Source organism: Myiozetetes cayanensis, unplaced genomic scaffold (assembly GCF_022539395.1).
Source record: "Myiozetetes cayanensis isolate MyiCay16 unplaced genomic scaffold, myiCay2020 scf1, whole genome shotgun sequence".
Taxonomy (NCBI): domain Eukaryota; kingdom Metazoa; phylum Chordata; class Aves; order Passeriformes; family Tyrannidae; genus Myiozetetes; species Myiozetetes cayanensis.
In genome coordinates, this window is record NW_026086604.1 from 91,463,645 (window position 1) to 91,481,748 (window position 18,104).

Genomic DNA, 18,104 nt, shown 5'->3' on the forward strand with positions numbered 1-18,104 from the left:
GATTTTTTTCTTTTGAAAAAGATCCATTTAAATGGATGTACTGTAAAACTATAAATTAATGTAAAGGAATATTTGGCATACTTACCAAATAATATCAATTTCACATGTACAAAGGAGTACAAGTTGATGTCAGATACCAATTCAGGATCTATGTAGCCTGTAGATGTATATATTTTCTGCAGATACTGTACACAGGAGGTCTAATTCATCCTCTGTTCAGGCAAGTGAAGAAGGCAGAATGGGCAGGAGAGTGGGTTCTACTCCCACCAAGCCCCCTATGCATTAAATAGGCTGGGATGTTTCCTTATCTTTGAACTATAGCCAAACCTCAAAATAGGTGAAAAGAATAGGGGAAAAGTGTGTCAGTGGAAGAACTAAACTTGCCTATTTTCATGTTTGTTTGTTTATTCATTAGGGTATACCCTTTTCTGAGAAATAGTGTTCACATAGGCATGCTGTTGTGGAAGGATTTCACAGTCTTGTACATATAACGTGATATTTTTAAATCTGTATAGTGTCCTTCTGGCTTTATTTTCCAAGCAGTTTGCCTTTTTCTTTTGAAGTGTGCAAACTTGTATTCCTTGAGTTTTACATGTTTTACAGACTCTCTTTCCTTCATTTGTAAAAGTGGGCAGCACTGAATTGCAGTTAATCTTGAGTGCCTGCATGGACTTAATAATTTAGAAGTTGAAATATTAAAACAATGACTGTTTCTGAAATATGATATAAACCAGCAAATTCAGAAAGAAAGCCTTATCTAAAAGGAAACAGAACACGTGAAATGTGAGTGAACACACAATTCACCAACTTTAATTCTCTAATGTAATAATTCAGTGATCTGTGAATAAAAAAACTGTGTGTAAAGATTAGAAGAAAAATATTTATAAAAATGCATTAGATTATTTCTTATTTCACCTTTTTTCAAAGAGATGATTTAGTCTTCTATTTTAGGTGTCTTTTATAAAAGAAACTTTTCCTTGGGAATTGCAGCTTTCTTTCTCTTTAATGTATACTAGGAGTGTTTTATAGAGAATTGTACAGTCTTTACAGGGTGGGAAATGAAAGAAACTGTAACTTCTGCCTCCGGCATTTTTGCATGAGGCCGTCCATCTTAAAAAGAGCAATACTTAATTAAATATTTTCTAAAATCTTCAATATGTGGGCCAATAGAAAACATCTCCAGCTATCTGTGTTTATTCACATCACAGTACTGTGCTTCCCAGAAGCCTCTGTTGTCTACATTTACTATCAGGGCTTACCAGCCCCACTGACCTTGAGGTAAGGCAATGCTTCACTGCATGGGTGATGCAGATGGCACTCTTCTGTTTTGGATTGGTTTTCCTTTCAAATGCAATCCAAGGGAATCAAAATTGCCACTTAATCAGGAATCTTTTTAGGTTTGAAGGAATAATGTATGAAAAGACTAGTTGTTGTGGTTTTGCATTTAATTTGTTTATTGGCATATGTCATGGTTCAACCCGAGCTGACAACTAAGTGACACATCCTTCTCCTCCCCCTCTGGAGAAGGGAGTGTGTGTATTGCTACTCTTTTTATGAGAATTGTTTTCAATTTGTTAGCATGGGGAGCTGGGACAGGGAGTTAGAGCTCTTTGGGACTGAAAAAGTGTCTCTGGACAAGCAAAGGCTACTGAAGCAGCACAGGTAAAAGCCTTATCTGCGTGCATATGCATATATATGTATATATTTGATGGTGATTGCAGCTTATGCCCAGACTTTGCAACAGAAGTATCCATTTTAAATTGGTTATCCTAACAAAAGGAATTAGAGTTAGGATACTATGGGCCTGCTGAGAGCTGATCCTGCATGATGGTCTGCTGCAGGCACAGTAAAAGCAAATGTGTCTCCCATTCTCCCATTTGCTTAAAAATGGTGGGGTTTTGTTTTGCTTACTTTTCACAACACTTTTTTGTCATTGTTTGCGTGTTTGTGTTTTTGTTTTTGTTTTTTTTTTTTAAATTCCTCAAAAAATGTAAATCGAGGAAAGAATGTATCATTGTTACTCATTTTGAGATTAGTCTGTCTCCTGTTAGATTGGTAACTGACAAAAATTTCATGTTTGGATAATATTTTCATGTTGCAGGCAAATGCCGCTTCATTTTCAAAAAGATGGGAAATAGGGTGATACTTTTCTCTCAGAAGAAATTGAATCTGGACACGGTGCATCAGAAAGCTTGGCAGTTGCTTTCAGGATAAGCAAAAAGGCTGTTGCACTACATGTGTACAGATGTTTTGCTACCATATGTGAAATTAAAATTCATTCAAGTCTGAAGAAGTTTTTTGTTGGTTTAAGGGAGGCAAAGGCAGCAGATAACTTGAGTATACTTTGTTGGGGAAGTACATCCATAAATCAGTGTCTTTTTTATTTAGTTGATGGGGTGTAGATAGATGAATTAAGAAGGCATAGTTTAGGAAAAAAAAACAAACAACCCTGCTTTCATGGAGAGTAGAAAGGTGTAATTTAAGACTTGTAGCAATTAGATAATCATTGATACTAGTAATGAACAAAGCAAAGGACACACTACAGATGCTTTATATTGTTCTCATTTTGTTCTTATAGAAATTTCCTTTTTATGTTTACTTTCAATTAAAGTTATGAGTAGGATTAGGTTTTGGGACATAAGTGGTTAAGGGTGACCACTGTGGAGCAGAAGCCACCACTACTTAGTGTGACCAGTCTGTCACTAGGAGCCCGTGATTGTTGAAATTTTTCTCCCCTGCACCAGTATTTATACAGATACTATATTCTACAAGACTTTGTCAGGCTTATCAAGAGAAGGTTCATGGGCAGGGGTCATAGGACTTGTTATCATGACTGTAAGTGTATAGTTGAAGATTATTTTGTCATGCACAGACGTAAAAGAGGATTTATGTTTACAGAAGGAATTTCTGTGTGCTGTATTGGAGTAGGGTTGGCCTTCATTAGCAACAAAAAAGGTCTGTGGGCAGATAACATGGGTGAGCATCAACTTCGTTTATTGTTAAACTTATAGTACATGTTAACTTGGTCAAAGTGTCTTTAACAGTATCCCATAATATTTAACAGTGTTACCACTTAACAATATCCGTGGAGCACAGCCTGTTTGTTGGGTTCAAATATGATGCATAACAAGTTTTTCTAGTCTGGTTTATGGTGTGGTGGGTCATATTTTCATATATCGTGTTTCACTATTGTAATTCAGCAGGTTTTTTCATGAGATGTTTTGAAATGCTTAAAAGCACAGGACATGATGCTAATGATGAATGAAAACAAATATTCCAAAGCTGAATCTAGTTATGGTTGTCAGAGTCAGAGGGACTGAATCAACTTTTAAATGGCAATTGAATGCAGAGACATTTTCAAATGACTTCTTGATGTTGTATGTAATACATCATCATCCTGTTCACTGTAAGTATTTTTAGATCTCCTCAATTTTTTTCACAATTTGTTTACAGTTATACATATCTGTAGGACACAAATTAACAGCATGCATGAGGGTTTTGTGTTGTTCAACCAGTATAACATCTGTAGTCCTGATTCAGAAAATGCTCTCTCCCAGCAAAGACCAGTGAAGTATGTGCTTCTATCATACTGAAGACAGTAGAATGTAAGCAAGTGCTTAGTACATGAGCTTAAATAGATCTAATTTTAGGGCTTTTGAATAAATTTGTTTTTCTTCTTCGATTTGTTCTCCTGTCTCTGTTTTCATTTCTGATAATATTCAGGCAAATCGATGTACCCCTGCCCCTTTGGTTTTAGCCCTTTGGTTTACTGTGCTCGCACATCTCTGCTCCAAAGAGAGATGTGTTTTGTTGTCAGCTAACGTGCATTATCTTACTGATCCACTGTCTGATTAATCTCTGTCACACCCTCATGAGATGAAGGGCTGATACTATCCCCGTTTTACAGACACACAGCAGTAGTTTAGAACCTCCACCTGTTTACGGTATTCAGATTGGGATACACTATATGGTACTACCAAGACAATTTCTGTAGGCTTCAGTCGTGATTGTAAACACTCATTGCAGAATCTCAGCTTGGGGGCCTGGAGATGAAAATACACATATAGAACGTGTGTGTATCTGGGCAATGTTACAAGCCTCATACAAAAGTGGAAGGGGGTGAATTATGTTCACTAAAATAATATTTAGAGGTTTAGTTGTAATAAAAAAATAAAAGAAGTGAATTCACATTAGTGAATTTGGGTTCACACCTGAGGAGAAGCAAAACGTAACACTTGAACAAAGTATGCGGTTATAAAGTTGTAAATTGTGGCAACAAGTCTTGGAAGTGGTAATGTTTTATGAAGAAAATATCAATAGAAATGTTATTATTTGGGCAGAAGGACTCTTCTTGTAAATGCCTAATATCATTTTACAGAACATTTACAAAATGAGGTAAAATAAAATCAAGTAGAGATGGGAATGAACTTTGACAGAGTTAAAACTAACTGTTAAAAAGTGAATAGGAGGCAATGTCAGTCATACATGATGATACTGGCTCTTCTCCCTATGTCTTTACTTACCATTTCAGCCAGATACACACATTTCATTTATATATACGTATATGATATGTATAAGTATATGCAAATACACATATACAGAGTATATATATTTATATAGATATATGTATTAAAACCCAGTATATGAAGTCGTATTTGCATGTATTTATTGTACTGTCCAAATAGCCGAGTGATGAGAGCATCAAACAGGGTTTGAACTTGTGGCTATTCTCACTTCAGCATTATGCTTTTGGTTTCTGGAAGCAGTCTGTCACACTTACAGTTTGGTCCTTGACCTTCTCTCACTTTTGGAGATGTGCCATGCAATCTTTGTTTACAGTAACAAGCATGGAAAAACTGACTTCCTGACAGTAGTGGTGGAGTCTCAGTTAAAACCACTCACAGGTGGAAAAACACAGTTCTTCCACTTTGAACTTGTAATGTGTTTGATGTAAAATACCCCTCTAAAACTGGGCAGCCAATAAAAGGAAATCAGTCTTTTGCCTAAGACCAAATATGAACTGCTTTGTTAGCAGTTTCACTGAGGAGTTGGTTGTAATGTATTTCTGTATGTTGTTCTTTAAGTAGCATAAAAATTGTAATTAAACCCCACCAAACACTGGTTATTTAATTTTTATATAGGTATGATATTAATTGACTGAGCAGGTCATGAACTTGTAGCTCTTGTAGGTGCATCTCTGGTCTCCACATAATCTGTTCATCACACAGTTTTGTCACAGGCAGGTAAAACACATTAAGGTTTGTAGATTGGTTTGTATGAATCATAGAATCATAGACTGATTTGGGTAGGAAGCTATCTTAAAGATCATCTAATTCCAACCCTCTCCCTTCCTGGGCAGGCACATCTTCCACTAGACTGGGCCACTTAGGACCCAATCCAACCTGGCCTTGACCACCTCCAAGGCTGGGGCATCCACTATGTCTGGGCAATCTGTTCCAGTAAAGAAAAAGAACCTTACAGTAAGGAACTGATAGACCCCACAGCTGCTTCCGTTTCTGACAACTGCATCACTTTTTCCAGTATTCCATGTTCATTAATCCAATATTAATGACTATGAGACTTTTTAAGGAAATTAGGGTATTTACATAAGGAATCTGTGTGTTCAGAGTAGATTATCTTCTTGAGGTGCTGCTTTAATAAACAAAGCAACATTTGAGTTTTGGAGTCAAAAGCAAAGTTGTCATGCAAAATGAATGCAAATCTAATGGAAGATATGTGACCCCAGTTCAGTGGTAATGTTTTTGGTGGTGCAGCTTAGGTGATGTGTTTTGTGCCAATTAAATATTGAATAATTATGTCATAGGAGTGTTATTTTACATTTTAAGGAAAATAAAAGGGAATGATAGGACCACTGTAAGTTCAATGACAAGCAAGTTATTAGTGAAACATTTCTATTTTCCTACAAGTTGTACATTTTAACACTTTCTTCTGAACACTTTTTTCAAATTTTGTTTTCTTTTTACATCATTACAGTAATTACAGTCCTCTACATTACCTTATGGCCTGACCCCTTTTACACTGGCATGTACATCATGTCACATGCTTTTGAACCAGAAGAGTTTGGCCCTGGGACTAACTTAACTGTTGAAACAGATGTTAATAAGTCAGAAGAATAAAGGAAATATTAACCTTAAGAAAATTGCATATTTTTCAGGTTTTTTTTTTTTTGTCATTTGGTTGTATTTACATCAGTGTATCACATTCTGCTCAGTTAATTCCCCTATTTCTGCTCCCCACCAGGACTTCTGCTGAAGTCTTCTTTCTCACACAGTTTACAGCACAGAGTTTAAATTATGTAGATTCAGTTCTTTAAAGTTCATGGCCATTTTCTAGCATACAACAATCAAACACGGGTGAATATTGAGAAAATATTCAAATTTTAAACATAGCATTCAAATCACATTGGAAACAGGTTCTCAAATAAGATTAAAGAGCTGGCGAATACAAACATATATGATCAGTGTTATAGTCTGAAATAGCTGAGACCTAGGGAGGGTAATTGCAATAAACTGTCCATCACACATCAGTAGAAAACAGAATTCATGTGAGAAGTTTTTCTAGGAGTAATATTGAATAATCAGTGAATTCAGATAAATTGATCTGGTTTCAGATGACTTCAAGAGAAAAGTGAAGAACTGTGGTGCTTCACCAGTTTCTTGTGATGAAGGCCTCTGTACTGACAATGCAAAAGCAGTATTTCCCTATTTTTTTTTTTTTTACATGCATTTCCTAAGATGATCTAGATAGATTCTGGCATATTCTACTGAAAATTCTACTGAAAATGTGGAATCATGGTTATTTTTTAACTGCTTAGACAATCAAAGCATAACTTTTTTGTGAGGCAGTAGTTAGATCTTCATTTCAGGGGCCATACAGCATAGCAATGTCAGGAGATGGCTTTGAGAAAGCCCATCAAGTGCCAAAGGAGTTTAGCTGTGGTCACACAAAACGGATGTCTTACCTTACTGAAGAGGTACAACATAGAGAAACTGCTTTTGGACTCGAGTTCTCAGATGACATTGACCTAAGTGTCTCTAAACTATGGCAGTGTGTGTCTAGACATACCCTGTGGTCACTAAACATCTACTGGTATTTTGTGCAAAGTGTAGGGCACTTCACGCATTGGCCAGCAGCCAGCATGGCTCAGTACTTAGATCTATGTGCAGCTCTGTGGTTTTTGTTCACTGACATATGTTTGTTTTGATTTGAGTCCATAAGGTTTGCACACTTGAGGTTCACTTTGAGGTTTCAAGTTCAGAGAAACATCAAGTTTTGCCTGGCTTTTGGGCTGAAATCTCAAACCTAATGATAATGCTTTCTCTATCTGCAGATTACAAAGGGGAAGGTCATTGAAGAATGAACCCCAAAACCTGATACTTGCTGAGAACCAAGTATTCAAGTATTCAAATGGACCATTCCTTGCAATTATGTGTTTCAATCAAAATTAGCAACTCCACATTTTACTGATATGCGTAAGTGTACTTAGTGGCATTCTGCTTCAATTGAAACTATAACATTTCTCCAAGTTTCTGCTGTTTTTCAGTTCCTACTTCCTAGGTTGCACTATTTAGTGCTACACAAGGATGGCAATTTTTGCCTATAATGAGCAAAAGGTTACATTTTTGGTTTGCTCTTTTACTTCTGTCCAGTCTCTGCAGTGCCTGTGCTGTGCTTCACCAATGTGAAGTTCTGCTTCCTTTGACCTCAGGACTTTTCCCAAAAGGAAAGGCTGATGCCCTAGAGGTGCCTGGGTTGCTTTCCTCTTTTGAATCCTAACAGTCATCTGGTGTTGAAAGGAATTTAGGTCTTGCTCTTTGTAACACTGCAACTATCTTAATGCTGGGATCCAAAGTTTCATTTTCTGTGATGTTCAGTGCATCAGTCTTGCAGGAATATATGTTGCTTTGGAGTACTCTACCAAGCAGAAAATTAACTATACAAAGAAGTAATTGGTTGAAAAACATTTGAAAAATCACTCCACAGAATTCAGTAGCCCTTAAGCAGTCAGGAATTAAGATTACTTTGGGCTCTTTGTATATTACTCTAATTCTTCATGTTTGTCTAAAGTCTACTCAGCTGCTAAATCTTTGCTCCAAAACCTGTCCCCTGTGGACAGTTACATCAAATCCAAGGTAACTAGTGTATCCCTGGGCATCACAAAGCTGCACTAATGTGGAGCAGGACTTGTGATCAAATGGTTGAGAACAGATCTTCAAATGCTAACACCAAATTGATGTTGGAAAAATTTGTATTGATGACCTCTCAAGGCAGTATCCAAAATAATCCACATTATTTCTGTGTGTTCCAGTCTAAAAGCTTTCATGTGAACTCAGGAAGCGATGTTGTCCACCAGAAATTCTTACCTATACCCTCAGTTGTTCTGCTTGGACAACGTCCTGCTTCTTCATTCTCTGTATGGAGGGGAAAAATATATGCTATGGAGCTAAACTGAGAAAGTCATTTTAGGCAGGTTAATCTAGAGTCTGCCAATGAATTACTTTGAGAGCTAACACTAATAAAGTAACTATGTTAGAGATTTGGAGAGGGATGAAACTTACCTATGCTCTTAACAAAGGAGCTAGTGGGGAGGTTATCCAAAGCATAAGAATTAGATTTGTAAGCACTATGTGCATAGGGCTGCCTTGCACATGAAGCCTTTCTTCACCTAAGTCTTTTACATTTCTGAAGGAATTATTACTGGTCTTTCTCTTTGTAATTATTATCTCTTTCGCTGCCTCTCTTCTCATTGACACCTAACATGACTATGTATTTTTGGGTACTACTTAAAGGTTTGTACATCACGTTACCTGCATAGGAGGTTTCTCATAAACTTGCAAAGAAGTTTTCACAGATACTTTAGGGCCACTTTTTCAGGTCTGTTTGAAAAATATGTCTTGTTTATTCTGAATAAACCAGTATCCTCCATGTACCATGTTGGTTCAGGCCTATTTCAGACTTCTCACTCTAGTTCAGATTTCATACTCATGATATTTGTTTTTTCTCCTGTTTCTCATGAGTAACACGTTGAAATTGTTATCAGGGTGTTCACTAGGGTGTTAGTGATTGGCTAATAGTTGAACTGGAAGTATTTAGAGATTAAATGATGATCAGGCATTAGTAATTTGAGCTGAACTTGGTTAAATTAGTATGAAAAGTCTTTTCATTCCTTGACTCCTTCACTTTTCTTTCAGTGGCAGATCTAGGAAAATGTATGCAATACAGTAGAGCAGGGAAGGCTGCCTATGTAATAAATACAGAAAGAACATTTATTTCCTGCATATTTATTTTCCCAGGGAGGGAAGTGCAGCACTAGAAGAGTTACAGAATCTCCATCTCTGAGGGTTTTCAGGACGAAGTCGCAGTTGAACTGGTGGAGTGTTGATGATATCCAGAGGTTTCACTAAGTTACCTCTAGATGACCCTTCCAACTAACATAGCTCTAAGTCAGAAAAGATAAATGAGCTACTGGTATCAAGTGGGAGAGATCATCAGCTCACAGAGTCAAGAACTGCTGCAACTGTGTCTTAGAAACTAGTGAGAACAGACTAGAAGCCAGTCAGAGCCTTGCTATTATGATATAGGTTGAAAACAATAGGACTGGTCACCAGGACTGGTCCTCTTATCTCGTATTCCGAAGCCCAGAAGAAGCATATTTTGCTGCACGCAGTTCCTGACTCACTGATGTTTGTCTTTTAGACTGAGGAAGTCATCTATAACCTGGATTCTCCATATTAGCTGACACTCCGTCTGAAAATACAGTATTATATGGGTTAGTTGTAGTCAGAGTTTGGGTTACCAACACCGTTTTCCAGTAAAGACTTGCCAATGTTGAAATTATTAGCCCCACAGGTGAAAATGTCCTGGGATGACTGTGGTAATCTTGTGATTTCTGTACATGTAGTCCTATGGCTCCCCTGAACACTAACAGCATGCTGAGACTGAATGCTACAGCTGGATTTTATGTGGAATTTAGGCAACTCCTAGGTGCAGCCCATTGAAAAAACCTCTTTCTGAGAGGAACCAATAAGAAGCTACAACTGCCTTGTGCAAATTTTTGCAATCTGGTATTGCGTGAACAGTTGGGAAGGTTGAAATCGGCATGAAAGAGCACTTGGATTTTGCTCCGATGGCGCTTCCCTGTGTAAGGACTAAGCATCTCTACTCTGGGGGAATTCTGTGCCTGATCACCATTATGTAACCTCAGAGATTGCAGTGGGATCCTGTGCAAAGCTGCTGTACAGATTCACAGCAGCTCTCTTCCTACGTTTCCCTGACACCGAGTACAGTTTCAGTGTAAAGAGCCAGGGAGTGCAGCGTCACGAGGTGGTGCCCGGCTTTTGCAAACAAAGGGGATGGAAGACTCTGTGCCACCTGCTCTGTCACTTGAACAAATGTTAGGCATAAAACAAGCTACAAACCTCTAACTGTTTTTTGGATGATAACTTTGTGAGCAGCAATTCCATCAATCATCAAGGTCAGCTTTTTTGCTTTTGTTTCTTGAGCGAACCAGTCCCTCGGTTCCATGCTCCTATAGGTAAAGCAAGATGGTAAAGCAGCCAAGATGTTAACTGCTTGGTGCCCTGACAGTAAACAGCATTGCAGAGCTGCATGCTCTTATTCAGGGGCTGCCAGGGGTGTCCAGATGTTTCTACATGTTAAACAGTGTGGCACAACACCTCTGCAGGAATTGGCAGACAAGAATGTTTGCTTCTTGACTTGGACTGAAAGCTTTTGAGTCGGCAATATCAGGAAAACATTGACACCGTCTGCAAACCAGAGAGAGCCCTATTGTATCCATACATGAGGAAAAAAACCTTCTGCTAATTTTTTCCTGGTTATTTTGTGGGACAGTGCATTTACTAAAATTACCAGTTAAGGAAACCGTAAATGCCTCTGTGTTGCTTGCTGCATTCGCTTGTTGAGTGTGGGGCTGAGTGGGAAAAGGAGTGGTCTTGGCAAACAGCTTATTAGCCTAAAATAAATTATTCAGAACACAGGTTTGGATACAGATTGCAGGGAATGATAATGGAGATGGTTTTCTGAGTCTGTTCATGTTAGGGAGACATGGAGTATGCTTTTCAGGAATTCACTTAAGTGGAATCAGTTTTGAATAACGCAGCCTGGAAGTAATATTGCTGCCATCCAGCTAGTGTCTGTGGAACAGCATTCTCCTGCCTCCTGAAGCATTGGCATTGAAGATGGATAGATATGGAGATGTTTTTTTTGGGGGGGCTTTTTCTTTTTTTTTTTAAGGGAAATTTTTTCTAACCAGTGAAGAAGGGCATGTTTCGGTTGAGATTTTTTTCCCCCCGAGTGAAATAGTGGACCACATCAGCATCTGATTTGGGTGCGTCATGTGGTTTCTCATGTGATGCTGGTCTCACTGCGCTTTGGAGAGTGAGCCTTTGTGACTCCGCACTCTTGGACAGTAGCATCCAGCAACACAGGAGACTTTAGCGAGGGAGAGGAAAAGACACAGCCTCCCAGAAAGCCCCAAAACCCAGAAAAAATAAAGTTACGATAATTTATTATAGTTATTGTTTCTTCTTAACTGTTTTGGCTTTAATTTTTAATTCTGGGTCTTCCCTTTTCTCCATTCCTGCAGGCATAAAGCTGCACCGTTCGGAAGAAGCAAGACTGTCTTTCCTTACAGCTACGATGCTGCACCGCTTTCGACACAGCCTGCTTTTCCTCGCATTTACCTGGGCGGCTGCTGCTCTTTCTGCTGCTGCTGGGGCTGCTGCAGTCTTGCTTCCTGTGCTTCACCCTGGCTTGGCTGACTCGAAACTCCCTCGTCTGCACATTGCTAAGGAAGAAGAACGATGGAGCCGCATTTTTTTTTGTTGGCTCTGGAAGCAAAGGGTTGCGATATGCGATGATTTTGGGGTTTTCTTTGGTGGGGGGAAGGGAGGAGAAAAGAAGGGTGTTAATCTAGAATGGGGTGGGTGAAAGCTTAAAGAAATATTATGTAAAGTAATCCAGTGCTCGACAAGGGCATCAGCAACAAGAATCCAGCCTCTGCTGCTCCAGAGGATTAACATGAGGAAGCCACAGTGCTGCAGTCAGGTTTCACCTCAGTGTTGTGCTGGAGACGGATAAATAAGGTATTGGTTGCATCTGCCTGTTAAGGCAAAGCCAAGGGAGAAGGAGAGAGCGAGCAAATGCAAATGCAAAGGAAGAAGAAACGCTACGTGCCGTTTGTCTGATACTGTGGATTCTCACTGCAAAGAGGATGGCTTGATTAACAAAGCAATGTATGGAGCGAGGGACTGTAAATCGTAGCTTGAGCACTTCTGGTGCTGTCAAGGAGTGAACTGATGAGTTAGGTGGCTGCAGGAATATCCCCAGGGAAAACAGCAGCCATTCACTCTGTGTGTATCTGTGTATGCATGTGCTTTTGTGTGCGTGTGAACATGTATGGAAATGAAAGCAAGACATATCTAACCAATTTACAGAGCATGTTTGTCACTTTGCTGGGTCAGACCTGATTGCAGCTTGTATTTTCAGCTATAGCTCTACACCCATTTCCTGACTGAGGTAGCACTTTGTGAAAACAGATGGTAGGCAGTATTCTTTTAAGAAATATGATAGCAGATCCTTTCTGCTTAACACCTTAAAGCACTGAATCTTCTGCACTGTGCTGAGAGAAACCGTGGGGTTTCATTTTCTCCATCTTAAAATCTCTATAAACACAGCTGTATTCAGTATGGTGAAAAAATTCTATACTGTAAATAGAAATGTGATCAATCTAATCAAAATAAATGCATCCCAGATGACTTCTAGACCAGCTGGCTACCACAGTCATCAGATGACTAAATCCTCAACTGAGCATTTATATTCAGTGTTGTATTTGCATCTTTTTCTATTTTTTTTTTTAGATTTTCAAAATCAGCCTCTAATTGAAAAGGATTCTTTACATATTGAGAAAAGGCAATGCTTGTATTTCGCAATCAATTTCTGTGAAAGGTACCTGGGTGTATTTTTTACTGCTGAACCTGCATGGGGAAGACCATGCTTTTAGGGCAGGTAGACCTGTCACAGTACAGGCATATTTCATTCTGTAGGCAGCTCGGCTTGGCCATATCTGAACAATACAGAAATAGGGGAAACAAGTGCTGCAGTCAGCTAGCAAGTCTTGGCATGGCTTCTAGCAGCTGCGTACCAAGAAAGACGTTTTTTTTTTTCCCTTTCCTTTTTTTCCCTTTCATACAAAGCCATGGACCATAATGCCAACGTAAAATGTGTACGAGGGGATTTCCCAATAGTCATGGTGAGCTACCCTGCAAGATGCCTGTCTGGTCCTTCCACTATTTGTTCCCCAGCCTACAAAGGCAGCCCTCTGTGTTGGATTATATTTAGCCAGCTGTTGGATAACATTCTTGTGCTGGGGGCAAAGGAGTCTTATTACTCCCAAACTGTAGTTTTCTGTTTGCTTAAAGAAAAAAACTTTGGCAATACAGCAGGCTCTGCAAAGGAGTTTATGCCACTGCCTATACCTTTCTGAAACTGTCATGTTCTTCTAACTCAGGCAGCTTAAAGCAAGAAAGGAGGGAGGAGGAGAGACTCTTAACTCACAGCTTCAAAGCTGCAGAGATGAGCGAAATGTCAGCAGCTTGTAATTAGGAGACCACGGTTACGTCAGTGACTGTATCTCTCCAAGAATAGCTATGTGATGTGTGCCACAAAGCAAAGGAAGACTCTCAAAACCTGGTTAACAAGCCTGGTTCAAACAAGAAGGAGCAAAATGGATTAATGAATCTGCTGTGTTCCTAAATCAGATGTGGATGGATTACATGCACAAGGCTTGCTGAATTCTGCAGCAGTGAAGACTGAATTATCAGTTTGTCAGAGGGCAAGACATTCACCGAAAGTGCAAATCTTTCAGAAAAAATGCAGATGAACAATCTATCCTTGAGAATGTCTTTCCTAGCTCTGTCCTGTACAGGAGGCATGGAGGCATGCTCTGAGGAAAGAGACCAGCTCTGAGGAAAGAGACCAGCAAGCTACTCACAAAGGTGTTTAAAAGAAGGGTAAAATTAAACATAAAGCAAGCTTGATAAAATTCTGTTCTGGCATTACAGATTTGATACCAAAATACCACCCCAGAGAAGACCGGCTGGGCTCTGGCATGGTTTATATTGAGGCTTTTCTGGTTAAGAGCAAGGGGGGAGGGAAAGGGCTTCGTGCAGCATCTTGCAGCCATGCAGAAATCCCCAGGGCTGTGGGAAGTAGGAGGGATGGGCGCAGCTATGAGCTCTTAAAGACACATGCCCATATCTCACCAAGGGGCTTTCTGACCTCTGCAATTATTTTTAGGTCCGTGAAGGCAACTGGGCAGTGCTTTAGCAGTGAGATTGCAGGGGGTGCTTAATCTACTGCAACTGTGTCATGGCTGGAATATGTTTGCAGGGCTTTTATCAATACACCTCCACCACATCCAGTGTGCATGCCTCTCAGTATTCCCGACACCCAATTGCTGGAAGTCTGGTGTGGTTCCCTGCTCCCAGCAGAAGTCACTTGCACTTAAGCTCTGTTGTAGTCGCTCTTTAATTTACCAAGATAGGTAAATTGTCTTATGCAAACAGTGGGGTGGGTGGTTTTTGGTTTTGTTTTGTTTTTTTTTTTTTTTGGATTGTGAACAGAAATTTGTAGGAGGAGGTGACTCTGTATATTAAACCAATAGCTCTTTGAATTGTGTGTAGTATAATTTAAATATACTCACTTTAATTAATAGAAGGTTACAAAAGCTGGCATTGTCTGGGGCTGTTTAATTTACGTCTTAGGTTTAGTCAATGAGCATAACCTGCCTGATTAGAATAGTGTATTCTGTGCAGCCAACAGGGTGGAAGGCATTATTTTGTTTGTGTTAGTTCAAACAGCTGGTCATTAATGCAGGCCCCATCTCTAGAGTGAAGTGCTAGTGGACATGAATGGCTGCCTGATTAATGCTGCCCCTCGATGGGTCCTTCATCCAGCAGCGATGCTCGTAGCAGAATAATGCAGTGAGATTTGATTGCAGTCTAACAGGGTAGTATGTCATTGTGTCACCGAGTGATCGAGGTTATTATGGGGCAGGGCAGACAGACGGGACAGTGGGGTTACTAGACCGTGGCATTTTTAGAAATGCAGGGCTGACCTACTTAGAGTTATTCTTGCTGGCTGGCAGCTGCCTGGTGCGGGGCTCCCCGGATAGGCTGCGGCTGTTGCTAGGGGGAATTAGCATGAATTTTTCCACATACAGACTCAGTGATTGAATGATAAAAGCTGACTGGAATTAAAGAGATTCGGTTTGGTATTATGCAGATTTATCTCCTCATTTTTTTTTCTCTCTGTCAAATGCATAAAAAGGGGCAGAAAACAGTGTGTTTCCATTTATTTTTGACCTATTTTTTTTCCAGAGGAGGGCAGAAGTGTTGTGAATTTTTGATCATAATTTAATATTTAGGCCATTGAAATGATATGATAGTGAGCATACATCTTTAATGTATGGAAGGTTCAAATGCTGTCTCTCTGGAAGGGAATGAAATGAATATATTTTGTGTTCTGGTAAGACTGCTACCTCTTTCTATTTGAAGCTGTGTCAGATTCCCTCATCTGGAAAGGGGAAACATATACCAGGTTTTATTGCATAACATTACACTTGGCTATTTTTAGCTATCTGTACTTTAAAAAATTAGTCCTGTTTACGTTAGTGGATGAAATTAATCCCTGAGCTATGCCTCATGTATGTGGAGACAGATGCCCAGGGTAGCCATGGTGTTGTGGGTCATGTTCATCTGAAAAGGTGTTTACATACTGCAGACTTATCAGCACTGCATACCTAGCAGAGTACTGATGCCTGGCATGGAATCACATCAATAAGAGAATGTCTTCTGGGTTTCTGAGTTTTTTCAGGCTTTGGTTGGAAATTGGATTCTCTAGATGGCCTTCCTTTATTTATCTACATCTGCCTGAAAGAGTGTTATCTTTTCAGAGAACTCTGTGCTCCCTCAGGAAGCAAATAAAAACAATACTCAGTGAAGAATCCTTTGATGTAATTATGAATATTTCCTTTGTTATTATCACTAATTATAGAAGATCTTTGTTTAAATTGCTATTCCCCTCTGTATGATCTTTTGCCATACAAAGAAGTTCTAATTTAGTGCTTATAATTTTAAGTTAAATTTTCATGGCAACACATCATGACATCACACTCAATGAACCAGGAATTTTCAAGATGAGAGACAGTGGGGATGGGAGAGAAGGACCCACATGTCTTTGGAATTGCAAAATAAAAAATGTGACTTGGTGCTGAAAATTAGAGGACTCATTTTTGTCTGGAACAGTTTAATTTGAAATATTTAGATGAATGAGATACCTTTTAGAGAGGTGTGAGCAGCCTGCATGTCTGTCTGGACAGCCAGCACCCTCCCTGGAACCAGTGCTCTCCTGCTTTGGCCCCTGGCGTTTCTTGGGAAACAGTGAAGAGGAAGAAACTGGAAATGGAGACATGAATTTGAATACATTTTGTGACTGAGGCAAAGCATTCAGTTCCTGCAGAGTTGAATTTCCAACGACTCTTTCCTGACATTGATTCATTACTGAAACTCGTATCACTTCCTTCTCTACTCCTTCCTGATGGCCTCATGGAGTGACAGATTTTTAGAGAAGTGAAAGTGAAGAGGGGCACTATTTGATGTCCAGTAATTGTGTTTGCCTTGCTTGTCCCTGGAGGTGACTCCAGAAAGTTTTGGGTCTACTTCCCTCAGTAATATTTACTTGATCAAAGTCTGATCTCCTGCTCCACTTTTCTGCAAGATGCTGCAGGATGCTAGGCAACAGACCTTTGTCTGCAATTGTCTGTTGAGGTTCTTGCCCTTGTTGGCTGTAGCCAGTTGCAGTTTCATCCAATTCACCTGGGATGTTAGCTGAATTGGGCTTCAGGAAATCAAAATAAGCCTGCAATACTATATTAAAGCAGAAATCCATTTTCTAGTAAAAAATATTTGAGCATTATCTTATTTTGGTGTATTCATGCTAAGAGAGAGGGAGTTCAAAGAAAAACAACAAACAAGATAGAGCATATACTCTGTGGAAAAGAGTTGTATGCTTGTTGTCTATTTGGGATTTCAACACAGTGAATGTTTATAACAAACATCAAATCAGACAGTTTAACAAACCAAGTGGCATATTAAATATACAAAAATATAATGCATGAGAAATTGTATTCAGCATTACGTTACTTCTCTGAAAGTCCCTTTAATGAGAATTATTCCAAATAAATGAATGTATGAATGATCTGATCATAATGCTTTGGGTAATTATAAGTAGTAGAAATATGGAGTTAATGAAACAAAACCAAAATCTGAGCTTTGTGTGTGTGTATAATGAATAAGAAACAGGACACCAGAGGAGTCAGAAATACATATCTGTGTTGAAAATATTGTCAATTGTGCACATTCTTTTGAAAAAACATGTTAATCACTTTCTGATGATCTCCTCTGAGGTTTCTATTGTTGCTACAACTTACACCTCCTACCTTGAAGTTTCTTACCTACAAAAGAATGTGTTGTATTGTTCAACATTTTTGTACCATGACCTCTCCTGTGAGCTATGAAAGATCTATTATGCTGAGTTTCATGCTTTAGGGTGGCTAAATGAATGCTGATTTACTGGGAGCATATGCAGGCAATATTTTTTTTTCTCAACAAAATACCCAGAATCCTGCCTCCATTTGCAGCTGTGAGGTGGCTGTATTGCATGGTGTATTCCTGATTTCAAAGTCTTGGCAGGTCATGCATTTGTTGGGTATTTTGTGATTTTATTGAAACTTTATTTTTTTCTGAAAATGATCAGAGGACACAGGATATAGAGGGACCCATCTAGATTCATGGGAATGACGGGATTACAACCAGAAGGAGTGAGTTGACTCCCAACCTTTACCTCCTGCCAGGACCATACAGATCAGTTATTCTGCAGCAGATGTGTTTTAGTTCTGATTTCAAACCAAGAGTACAAGGAATTGTATCATATTTCTTAAAAGACTGGCAGTTAGCACATTCCTTTTATTGCAATGCAGTAGGGAATACAAATGTTTTACAAAT

The 18,104-nt window shown here is 39.2% G+C and overlaps 1 long non-coding RNA gene across 1 annotated transcript in view; it reads left to right on the forward strand.

Annotated features, from left to right (window-relative positions):
- LOC126646952 (uncharacterized) overlaps positions 1 to 17,369 on the forward strand; it is a 257,574-nt gene extending 240,205 nt beyond the window's left edge. Inside the window, exon 5 of the long non-coding RNA XR_007630478.1 lies at positions 11,627 to 17,369. This is a non-coding gene — a long non-coding RNA (uncharacterized LOC126646952). The remainder of the gene's footprint in view (positions 1 to 11,626) is intronic.
- Positions 17,370 to 18,104: the final 735 nt, after the last annotated feature.